Genomic DNA, 13,423 nt, shown 5'->3' with positions numbered 1-13,423 from the left:
GTAACTTTGGAGCAGATGGGAGAAGGGGTGGGATTGACGAAAGTACTGTTTGATTCACGTGACACTATAGTAACATAGCCAATTGGCCGGGTTGATAATGGTCATCTTCTCCACAATGGTACTAACCGCCCCCCCCACTTCCTTAGTTCCCATTCCCGTCCCTCTTTTCCTACCCTCCTTTCCCTATCCCTACCCTGGTACATGGAACTATTATGGGATAAACATGAGAAAGCCATTTGAACTCAGAAATGTTTCAGTTAGAACCTGGATCTTGTGCGAACAGTATAAGGTAACTTCTAAGATTTGAAGTTTCAAAGAAATTGAGGTAAATGCTGATTAATTTAACATACAAGAGACAAGTTTTCCCAAAATATTGTTTGTACAGAAGTGGCACCCTAGAGAATATAAACTTTCATGCAATATTTACTAGAAGTAAATAAAAATCTGTCTATACCCCCCCCCCCCATCCTCTTACCCACCGTGAATTTGATTCCCTGGTCTAATGTATTTTCTCTTTGCTTTTTGAGCTTTTTTAAACCTTCACAGCTCTATATATCAGTTTGAAATAACAAACTTCCAGGAAATATCTGTACATTATTATACTTTATTAAGATTATGCAACGCTTTTCGCTGCAACTGATATCCCATGATTCCTAAGACCCTGGATGACTTCAAATTCGAAATGAATGGTTAAATTATTCAGCGACAGCTGTCTGACTGTAAGAGAATGTATTATATATATCCCTAGCGTGCCTGGCGATGGACTTACCCCGTTTTCATTTCAATATGTAATTGAATCGTGAAATTTCGTGATAGGTTCAGGGTGATTTGCATTAGAACTTTCTTGTTGAAAGAGACACAATTAAGGGATTCCGCAGGGATGGCACATGCAGACTATACTCTCCAAGTCTTCAGTGAATTATAATATGCTACCGTATATCCTGAGAGTATGGTGACAAAAGTTAAGTTCGCACGTAGCGAGAAGGGAAATCTGATATGCTTTTGAGTTTAAAGGGAACACAAACTTAACCAACCACCATGTTTAACTTTATATGACAGAGATCTTTATGAAGAACCCCCAACTCCACCCCTCCCCCTCCCCACCCCCACCACTCCCCACCCCCACCCACCCCATACAGCTACGCAAAATCTTGTTCCGTTTGGGGGACATCTTATTATATATGTCGTTTTGTACATTTGTGATGTCATAGTGCCACAAGACCTATTTCTGGTCCGTTTTCTGGTCGTATTTGTAAGGTGAAATGTTGTCAGCTTTTTCCCTTAATCCAATGCCATCATTAGCACGTCATGTAACCAGCTTCAATAGTGAGGATTCAGCATTTGCAAAAACACATCCTCGTTATATATAAAACTGAAACATAGCAAAAAAATAAGGGGTGGGGTGGGGGTGGGGGAGCACATGTAGCTTGATGATGTCATATTAAACTTTGATCGAGTCCTGCCTTTCCTGTGAAAAAAAATGTTATATCTGTAATATCTCCCAAATGGAATACGGTGTCTCTTCGCTGTTTCAGGAAGTTGTTCATGGCAGTTATCTCTATATTATAGGTTGAAATTGATGCCCTGCAGGGGTTGAGTCCAGTGCCATAACTGTGCTAGTGAAATACATACTTCATGATAGAATTGTGGAGAGCAGGTGTGAGGGTGCTGCGGGATCCACATGGTGGTCCCCCTCAAAGAGAGTCAGCACGTAAGGTGTAACAAAGGTGTTAGCAATGAACAATTTACGTGCTTGAACTTGCATGTAGGGTGAATGCGAAGTGGCACCCCTCGGTCTGTTATCATGCATTTGTAAATTATTAGAGTTCCAATTTGTGACAAATAATGATATCAGTATGCGGGATGGAACCACGTGCATTTCGTGGTGTGGGGGGGGGGGGGACATTTTATACTATGTTTGCCACTGATTTTAGTTCCGAAAAATTGTTCGTTACCTGAATAATCAGATGAGGATGCCCTGCCCATCCTGGTGCCTCTCTCTGGGTCCACGACTGGTCGCTATTTATCTTCTCTCCCCCCCTCCCCCTCTGCCCCCTTAGTTTGAGATGTACATTCTTAATCTTCTTTTCTTTGCATCATTAATGTAAGATAGCTATATATGTTCCACACGCAATTTCTATTCCCGAGGCTGGAATACATAGATAACTCTGGGCAATGGTTGCCACAATGTTGATGTTACTATGGTTACAACGGTAATTATCAGCAAACATTACCAATGTGGGCGGGGAAAGAATACTTTCAAGTAACGTTGGCGGTACGGAATGAAAAAAAAACAGTCATTAAATCAAGGTGGCGTAAACATAGCATGAAAATAACGAATGCCTGTTAGTGATGCAGTCTCACGTACATTTTTAAAACTGTTTCGCCGTGAAAGCCTATACCTCAGGCAGATTAACCATTTGTACATGACTGCTCTTCCGAAACGAATAAGAAGTTTCAGTATGGTAAAAAAAAAGGTATTCACCACACCACCTTTATTCTATATGGTAGCCAAAAAAATGAGCCAGCAATAAGATATATTAGGAATATCATTAACAGATGGCCAAGAATAGACAAAGAGCTCATTAAAGCTGTTATTATTATTATCATCGGAACTTCGTTTCATAAGACATCCCTAATCTCTGTTATCACATGAGTCATGTCACAGTAGAGTAAGTAAGTTTGACTGTCTGTCACGCCGTGAATCGAAGCATGCATTCCATAGCTGAATGCGTCTTCCCTCGTGTAATATACAGACGTAGTGCGTCACATTAGCAAAAGTGATTAAACCATAAAGGAAAAATTATACTAGGTTCGTACTGCCATGGAGCTCAAATCTGTTTTAGCTCCATGCATGGTACTGCAAACTCTGCATAAATGGTAATGCGAATATCGAATCATTTCGCGACCTTCCTGCAGGGGATGTGATCACTTGCCGCTCTTCTTTTAGGTATCGCTCCCTCCCTCCGTGCCAGCCACTATCAATCATATGTGTCGGACGACAGACTAGAAGAAATACTATATATACAGCCGATGAAAGGAAAAGCATATAGTGTAGACCTTATCATATACTGTAGAGCTGTATATAGGGAAAGACAAAATTAACATGGATGGAGACACTTAGTGTATACAAAGATGTGCAGTCAATTATAGACACGTATGATTACAAATTAACTTATACAACAGTGCCTTTACCAAAGACAATGTGGCTAATTATGGATGTTCATTAGGCAGCTAAAATGTAAACATGTTGATGTGTCGCAGGGCAACGCAAAATCGATAAACAATTAAAAACATGACAGCCTTATTTTCCGGTCGACTCACAGCGAAGATGGAAAATTGATTTTAATGTGCCACAAGAGAAGGGATAAAAACCAATCGTATATATGAAAATAAAGATAATATAGCCCTTGGATAACACGTCACCATATGTTGATTGTATAACTGTCATTTGATTATGCAGATATGTTTAATGTTAACCTTTATAAATGAAATATTATACTCATGTATCATACCACACTTACAGTATAATGCACATCCGCCCGAGAAAAAGTGACGTAATACAACGCTTGTTTGGGCATATCTTGTCATAATAATCATCATCATCATCATCATCATCATCATCATCATCATCATCATCATCATCATCATCATCATCATCATCATCATCATCATCATCATCATCATCATCATCATCATCATCATCATCATCATCTTCATCATCATCATCATCATCATCATCATCATCATAATCATCATCATCATCATCATCATCATCATCATCATCATCATCATCATCATCATCATCATCATCATCATCATCATCATCATCATCATCATCATCATCATCATCATCATCATCATCATCATCATCATCATCATCATCATCATCATCATCATCATCATCATCATCATCATCATCATTTTTTTTAGGGGGGGGGGTATCTTTCTTTATGTAACCATGAATAAATCAAAGCAAAGATATAGGGTGACATAAAAGGGTTTGAAGCATTTAAATATACTTGTGGATATTACCGGGGGGGGGGGGGGCACAATATCGATGGTAAAATCCCACAAAGATGTATTATAATAAACCCAGGATAGCATTTCAAGTCAACTTTCATTACAAATAATGAGGGAAATGTTAGAAAAGTCATGCATGCGTGCGATAAATACTACGCATATGAAAACGTGTTTGTAGTTCTTTGGTGTCTGTGTCCAATTAAAGGCCAACCGACAAAGGTTATAGAATCACTTTGTCCAGACCACCCAACTTATTTCTAGGGCCTTTTCGCTGGGTCCTGCTTCCAAGCAACCCTGCCTAGCCATTATACAGCATAATTTTTCATTTATTCAATTTACCTTTGTACATAAATGTAGTGACACTAAATCTGTGTCTGACTTAACAAAGGAGCTTTATATAGAGAAGTTAACTTAGCGTAAGTATATTTAACTAAATGAAGAGAATTATCGGTGCTATAAAAGCCAGTAAGTACTCAAAAGGATTGAGAGAGGCTCGCTTACCTTTAGTTCAAGTTATTTATAGTATTCTCCTAATCTGTGAGTAAGTCAACTTTCGGCATAAAGAATAAATAGAAACAATAGTTTTTGATCTTTTATCGGCAAGTTTTAATCTGTATCAGGAATTTGGAATGACAACATCTTCTGTTGGGGTGTTTTGAAGTATTTGTATTTTCTTCACTTATACTTTGCAGATAGGAAGCTGTACGGTGTCTCTATGGGGGTACGTGGTCCACATTGGATATTTGGAGGCATGCAGAGTGAACCTGTGATGTCACAACCAAATTGCAATCTCGACAATTTGGGAGCTTGTGGGTAAGCATCATATATTATTTACTCTACGTGTATCTGTAAATGTTTATATATGTATATGTATATATGTTTCATGGTGAAGTGTTGTTTTATATTTTTCGAGTGGCTCAATATTTTGAAAACGTGAATAGCTATAAAACCATTAGTGGCACCCACGTTTTATATTCGTCTAAAGACGATCTCAAGAATGAATTTCTATACCTGAGGTCATCCTTGTATTTATAGACCGTTAAAATTCACTGTAACCAGTGCGGGTTATATTTCTATATCACTTTAAGTTTTTGAGAAACGACAGAAAGGTTTAATCATATGATTGTTAGCTCAGTGGTTAACGCCGGTGCCTTTCAATCATAAGGTCCCGAGTTCGAGTCACTCCCAGATTAATGTATGTCGTCCAGTTACGAAGTTATTGACAATTGACAATTCATAATCATGGACGTTAAAAATGAATCTAAGAGACTGACTTCGGTCAGTTTGCCGCTTTGATAAGCCAGTGATGGCTTCTTCGCGAGTTCCTGCTTGTAGGAGGATCTAAAATACATACATAGTATACAATACATCATTATCAAACTTACTCTATACGGAAATCTCTTTTGATGAAGACATTCTACCGTATGTTATATATGCAGTATCAGATATTGTAGGATTATTTTTGGTTATTCCAAATATGGTTCATTAAGCTTTTGCCCAGTACGTTAAGTCGTACATAATGGTGCTTGCAGCAGGTTCATTAGGATTTTAAGAAAAGTTAATAACAATAAAGAAAACCCAATGTAAAATGCGTTACTGCGTCTTTTACTTAAAGCAAATAGAATTTAACCAATTCTCATATCTTGCCAAACACAAATGGAATACAAAATGTTCAGAAATACTTTAGTTATCGTGCTGCAAAGTTTTCTTTTATCTTTATAAATATTTTATGTATTTATAATGGTGAATAATTAATGAAATGTGTTCCATAATCTCACTTCAACGCTTGCAATTGGATACTTAATAACGCCCGCGGTGACCTTATTACCTCCTGCAAGCATGTTGGCAATCTCTATAAAGTTGAGAAAAATGCACGTGTAGTGACGATCCTGAAAATAACCTATTAAATGATATATCTATAAACACACAACACACGCACCCACACATACATACATATACTGGTGAATAATTAATGAAGTGTGCTCCATTATTCTCACTTCAAACCTTGGATACTAAACAACGCCCGCGGTGTCCCTTATTACCTCCTGCCAGCATGTTAATATACAGTTAAACAAATATATATATATATATATATATATATATATATATATATATATATATATATATATATATATATATATATATATATATATATGTATATATATGTATATATATATATATATATATATATATATATATATATATATATATATATATATATAGATAGATATAGAGATATCTATATATATATATATATATATATATATATATATATATATATATATATATATATATATATATATATATATATATATATATGTATATATATGTATATATATATATATATATATATATATATATATAGATAGATATAGAGATATCTATATATATATACATATATATATATATATTTATATATATATATATATATATATATATATATATATATAGATATCTATATAGAGATATCTATCTATCTATCTATATATATATATATATATATATATATATATATATACATATATATATATATGTATATATATATATATATATATATATATATATATATATATGTATATATATATATATATATGCCATATGAATGAACGCCCCCGACGACATGGTGACGTCACATCGTACGTAAAGTTGGGAAAAGCCTGAAAACGGATGCACTTATATTGCTGAAAGTAACCTACTTAATACAGTATAGAAAGAAAGATCCCCCAAAATGAAGTAAAGATAGGCTAGAGAGAAAAGGTAACGCTATATATAGATGAAAATATTGAAAGACAACATGTTTTTCTTTTCCCGCCGGCATAATAGATTTTCGTTAAGGCCTAACTGTTAATGTTATTACAGTTGTTTACTCAGCTTTCACGGTCTGAAGTCCTGTGGAAATAGTTCCTCTACTGACGAGAAAACTTTACAGGAATATCAGAACCCTTATTGACGCTACAGTATCATGTTTCTATAAGCAAGACTTTTCCATTATCGGTTGGAGGAAAGAAGTGTTGCAGAAATGTGTATTTCGGGATAATACTAGTTTGTCACTATGGTTACGTACCGTCTTCAAGAAACTGTTTTCAGTTCATTTGACATGCATGAAAACATGTATTTTGAAGTCAGCTAAAAGATAAATAAATAAATAAATAAATAAATAAAAGAGAACTTGAGAAAACATTTGGCATGAATGTCACGTTCTTCGTAGTTATATCTGCCACTTTTGTCAAATTAAAAGTACGAAGGCGATTGCAAAATATACGAAGAAAACATGCAAAGTAAGACATGAAAAGAAGCCTTTATCAAGTATAGTGGCATTGCCACGTGGATATGAAACCAACGCTCTCAGATGAACGCTTACTAAAAAAAAAAAAAAAAAACCAGCTGAAAGTAATATGTTTATCATTAGATATAATATGCATGCACATATTGCGCACGCGTCGTAGTATGAATGCAAATGTTGTGGAAGTGTATAGTATAGCACAAATCGTATATGAATTACTGCAAATACCGCGGTACGTGTCGTAGTATGAATGCACATGCTGCGGTACGCGTCGCAGTATGAATGCACATACTGCGGTACGCGTCGTAGTGTGAATGCACATACTGCGGTACGCGTCGTAGTGTGAATGCACATACTGCGGTACGCGTTGTTATATGAATGCGCATACTGCGGTTGGCGTCGTATTATGAATGCACATAGTGCGGCACGTGACTTTGTATAGATGTGTATACTACGGCACTCCTCGTATGAATGCACATACTGCGACACTCTCTTGGCAGTTGAAGTAATGATGCGACGTAGTGAACAAGATCCCATCTCAAGTAAGAAAGAAATTATCCAACTGTTATATGACTTCTGTTAACAACTGAGTGATAGAATCTACTTGAACGTGGTTTGCGCATAAGAAGAAGGACGGCTTGAACCTATAACAGTTGTCGGGAGCTGTAGTTATCTGTCGTGACACGTTACCATGGAACCAGAACCATCTACTCTCAGTCGATTCTTATAAAGTTATACTCAGCTGTGGCTTTGCTTTTGCTAATAACTCTCTTCAAATATCATTTCATGGTTTGCTCTTCATCATGACTATAAAAAAAGGAAACTGAATTGAACTTGTGATGGCGAAGTACATATAGACACGTCTTCTGAGGCAATTACTTAATCAGCTCGGGAGAACATTATGTCCTTTGAACGCGTGGTATCCGATCGTAATTGGCGTTTAAGGAGCGTTTCCAACTTTAAATTTAAGGAGATTTACCGTAACTATCTAGATTTGAAGATAGTGTTGTCACGCATACTCATATTAACCTGTGCGCTAATGGAGAATACTATACTGAGAAATATTCTGTGAGAGATATTTCTTTAAATTTGTCGTAATGTATGCTATAAAACTGTTTTGGTACTGTGCGACAATGTGCTACTAGTTCATTTCATTTCATTTATTTATTTTAGCCAATGTATGAAAATATAACACATCGAACATCATAACGTTGCCCCTGCTCCGTAAAAAATATGAGTCATATGAGAAATTTATAAAACTAAATACATAAAAAAAAAATTGTTAATGAGACACCATCCGTACGATACATGTGCAGTTTACGACATGTTTGAATTTGAAATATAAAATGTCAATACCACAGCATTAAATCAATTTGATCAACAGTATTATTATTTTAACATTGAGTGTATGTTTAAGAGATTGATGAACCGTCTGCAAGCACCAAAACATACAATCATACAATTCGTTCCAACAAGGTGACAAGCGGTCACGTGATAATAGCGTAAGATTTTGCTGCTTCATATCTGGAGGGCTAATTGTTGTTCAACAAGGAAAAAACTTGATACTCAACCCAAAGCTGAAAGTCATTCATATAGTATTCCCCGCCTCCATCTCTGTCCGCCCCGCCCCTCCCCCTCCCATCCATCACCTTCTCTTTCTCTTATATTAAATTATGTCCACTTTCAAATTTGAAGAATATTTTTGTGTTCTTTCGTGTCGTTATTTTTTTCGTGCGGGAGGGTGGGGGGGGGGTGCGACCCAAGATACACTGCACTTGTCGGTAGTCATGTAATGTCGATACTTCATATAGAAAAAAGCAATAATGAACACTTAGTACTTATATACAATAACTATACGCAACAACACCCTGTAGCATTACGTCTATATACAAATACGTAACTCTCTCATTATGAACGGAATACTCCTTAAAGTCTCATTTTGAGATATTTGATCTAGAGAATCATCCCTGATTTGTGTGCATCAACCCAGGTCAGGTCTTGACGGTGTAAATTTTAATATTATCTTCAATATAGGTAAGGTGTTGAAGCGTACGCCATCAAATGCCATCAAATATATGGATGAAAATCCACCCATTAACTCCGCGTTGTATATCATATATAGGCATGCCTGTATGTATATGTTTAAAGTATATATGCACGGTAAAAAGCCATCGTAAATATGTAGGAAATAATTCAATTTATCGTCAAAAGGAATCTGTGTAAAAGAAAGTTGGCCTGACGTTTCGATCCTAGCAGGATCTTCTTCAGAGGCTAAATGACAAGTTACAGTAACAGAGGGGACAAAAACACGCACAGAAAACAGACAGGTTAATGAGCACGGTGAACACAATGGGATGGATGAAAGGGGATTATAAGTAGAAAGCAACAGGAGAAGAGGAGAGGAAGGAGATAAACTGTGGAGGGACAAAGAGAGGATTAAAGGCACAGGGTAAGGAATAAACTGGAGAGGGACAAAGACAGAAAGGTGTGAAGAAAAATGGAGGGGAAGAGAGCTGTTAGAAGAAGAGTGAAAGGGGGGGGGGGGGGAGGGAGAAAGGGGAGAAGGAGTAGGGAACAGAGGAAAGTTAGTCATGTCCTTCCTGAATGTTCAGCCCATGAGGTTGAATGGTACGAAGGCGTTGCATCCAGAGCCTCTCTCTGCTGATTCGTACTAGGTCAGGACGGCTACCTAAGGATTCAATCCCCTGTAGGGACATGTCGTTAATGGTATGGTTGGGAAGGTTAAAATGTTCTCCAACTGGGGTCTCAGTCTTCATGGTGTTGACTGTGGATCTGTGACCATAGAATCGCTTCTTGAGGGTGGTTTTGGTTTCGCCAACATACTGGATGCCGCAAACTCTACAAGAGATCAGATAGATGACATTGGTGGTAGTGCAAGTGATGTGACCCTTAGTCTTGTGTGTGAGTTGCATGCTGTGGCTGGTGATGGAATTGGATTCAACAATGTGGTGGCTGCAGACGATGCATCTCGAAGTACGATCACATTTGAAGGTACCATGCTGAATGGGTGTGGGGTTAGAAGTAAGAGGTGGAACAGCAGCACGTACAAGAAGGTCTCGTAGGTTGCGTGGTCGTCTGTAGGCGATGATGGGTTTTTCAGGGACGGCTCGTTGGAGTCTATCTGAAGTGAGGAGAATGTTGTGGTTGTTAGAGGTGATTTTCTGAAGGGGAGGAAGATTAGGGTGGAAAGTAACAACCAGGGGCAGCTTGTTGTCGCAATCTCGTCCCTTTTTGTCCTTCACTGCCAAAGTAGATGATCTGGAAAGGGAGCGGACTCTCTGAATGGCTTCACGCACCCTTCTGGCACTATGGCCCCTGGCAATAAGGTGTTTTTCCAAAGCATCTGTATGGCGAATGAAAGAGGAATTGTTAGAGCAAATGCGACGAAGACGAAGTGCTTGACTGTAGGCAATTCCAGACTTGCAGTGACGGGGATGGCAGCTTGAAGAATGGAGATACTGGTGTGTGTCTGTGGGCTTGGTGTATAAGTCTGTAGAGAGAGAACCGTGTTCCTTGCGAACAGTCACATCGAGAAAGTTAACCTGTTGGTGAGAGTAATCAGAGGTGAATTTGATGGTGCTGTGGAAAGAATTGACTAAAAGGGACGAGATTGCGACAACAAGCTGCCCCTGGTTGTTACTTTCCACCCTAATCTTCCTCCCCTTCAGAAAATCACCTCTAACAACCACAACATTCTCCTCACTTCAGATAGACTCCAACGAGCCGTCCCTGAAAAACCCATCATCGCCTACAGACGACCACGCAACCTACGAGACCTTCTTGTACGTGCTGCTGTTCCACCTCTTACTTCTAACCCCACACCCATTCAGCATGGTACCTTCAAATGTGATCGTACTTCGAGATGCATCGTCTGCAGCCACCACATTGTTGAATCCAATTCCATCACCAGCCACAGCATGCAACTCACACACAAGACTAAGGGTCACATCACTTGCACTACCACCAATGTCATCTATCTGATCTCTTGTAGAGTTTGCGGCATCCAGTATGTTGGCGAAACCAAAACCACCCTCAAGAAGCGATTCTATGGTCACAGATCCACAGTCAACACCATGAAGACTGAGACCCCAGTTGGAGAACATTTTAACCTTCCCAACCATACCATTAACGACATGTCCCTACAGGGGATTGAATCCTTAGGTAGCCGTCCTGACCTAGTACGAATCAGCAGAGAGAGGCTCTGGATGCAACGCCTTCGTACCATTCAACCTCATGGGCTGAACATTCAGGAAGGACATGACTAACTTTCCTCTGTTCCCTACTCCTTCTCCCCTTTCTCCCTCCCCCCCCCCCTTTCACTCTTCTTCTAACAGCTCTCTTCCCCTCCATTTTTCTTCACACCTTTCTGTCTTTGTCCCTCTCCAGTTTATTCCTTACCCTGTGCCTTTAATCCTCTCTTTGTCCCTCCACAGTTTATCTCCTTCCTCTCCTCTTCTCCTGTTGCTTTCTACTTATAATCCCCTTTCATCCATCCCATTGTGTTCACCGTGCTCATTAACCTGTCTGTTTTCTGTGCGTGTTTTTGTCCCCTCTGTTACTGTAACTTGTCATTTAGCCTCTGAAGAAGATCCTGCTAGGATCGAAACGTCAGGCCAACTTTCTTTTACACATTCTATTACACAGGCTCTCTAGTGGATAAGCAGTTTGCTAACAGTTTCATTTTATTTTGATTCAAAAGGAATCTGTCAGAAGCAACGTTTTATGATATATACACATCATAAATATTTCCTGCATGGCGAAATGAAATGAGGAATACCTCTTATAGGTTCTTCTTCTTTATAGAGGTTAAGTGAACACACAAGCAATCATGACTTGTGACGGAGCCCTGCAGTGCCTCTACGAGTTCTCGTTTATACTATTGTTTGTTTGTGTTTGCTTCTTTGTTTGTTTGCTTGTTGTTGTTGTTAATTTTTTGCTTAGCTTTCTTTGCATTTCTGGTTTAGTTCTCAATAGCTTATGTCATGTTTTCTTCATTCTGAGGATTAAGCCGTACAAAAATACTGTACACGTTATAAACCAGAATTGAATAACCGAGGTACGTGCGGAGGGTGGGGGAGTGGGTATGGAGTGGTGGGGGCGGGTACTGGATTAGCCTTTTGTTAACAAATCCAATCAAACCCTTTATCCACCCATGATTGTGGGATTTCTATATGATCATGATTATCTCCATAAATGTCGCACCATTATTAAACTCGTTCATTATTATGCGCGCCGAATAATCTGTGAACTTCCCTCTCGCGTTTATACAATATTGTAGTCTTCCGTCAGTCGAACTTGCGTAACAATATACAGCCTGGTTACATAAGCCAGTATGCCAACTAATAAGCTTTGTTTTGTGTGATGGTAATCATATAGAAAAAATCATTTCATTTGAGAATCATGCAGGAAGGGTACTTTTCTTAATACCAAAGATTCATATATTCTATGCTGAACTTCAGGTACGTAGCCACGGGGAGGGGGGGGGGGGGGGCGGGAGGGGGGAATATGCCACCCTAAATGATTTCAGTTTTTTCAAAATTTCTAGCTCAAAAAAAAAGGTAAGGTTGTATATGCACGTATAAAACTCCTATCCTATTAAATCAATAAACCAACAAAACTACCGCCTAGTTTTCATCAGTTTTATGGCATAGGCCTACAAATAGTCTAATTGTTTTACTTAGAAACAAATTCCCTTCTGGCACTTACAATTTGAAAGTTTGTGATATATCTGGTAAGTACGGAATATGGACCGACATAATCAAAATTCCATCTCTTTTTTTCTTTTCTTGGAATCCATTTGAATTTTGAAAATGACTATACAAATACAAATATAGGGAAATTAATGGAAAAGATTGCATCACTTGGCATCTTAGCCCCCTGAGATAGGCAAAAACATTAACCCTTTTCCCAGGGACGGCGATCCACCTGCGTTGATCTCTTCCCCCACCCACCCAGCGCCCCCCCCCACTCCCTCTGGATATAAAGGCTTGCTAAACCTTGATACACTTCTATAACTTCACGTCTCAAAAGAACTTGAGGTAAGTCACACCTATCTAAAGTTTAGTACACACATGAGACAAATTTAAAATGTTAATG

At 38.3% G+C, this 13,423-nt stretch overlaps 1 long non-coding RNA gene across 1 annotated transcript in view; it reads left to right on the top strand.

Moving 5' to 3' along the window:
- LOC139974418 (uncharacterized) overlaps positions 1-13,423 on the top strand; it is an 84,656-nt gene that overhangs the window by 27,132 nt on the left and 44,101 nt on the right. Inside the window, exon 2 of the long non-coding RNA XR_011795477.1 lies at positions 4,716-4,836. This is a non-coding gene — a long non-coding RNA (uncharacterized lncRNA). The remainder of the gene's footprint in view (positions 1-4,715; positions 4,837-13,423) is intronic.

The sequence above is a fragment of the Apostichopus japonicus genome, chromosome 9 (genome assembly GCF_037975245.1).
Source record: "Apostichopus japonicus isolate 1M-3 chromosome 9, ASM3797524v1, whole genome shotgun sequence".
NCBI lineage: Eukaryota > Metazoa > Echinodermata > Holothuroidea > Aspidochirotida > Stichopodidae > Apostichopus > Apostichopus japonicus.
This window is presented reverse-complemented; position numbering and strand designations above follow the sequence as displayed.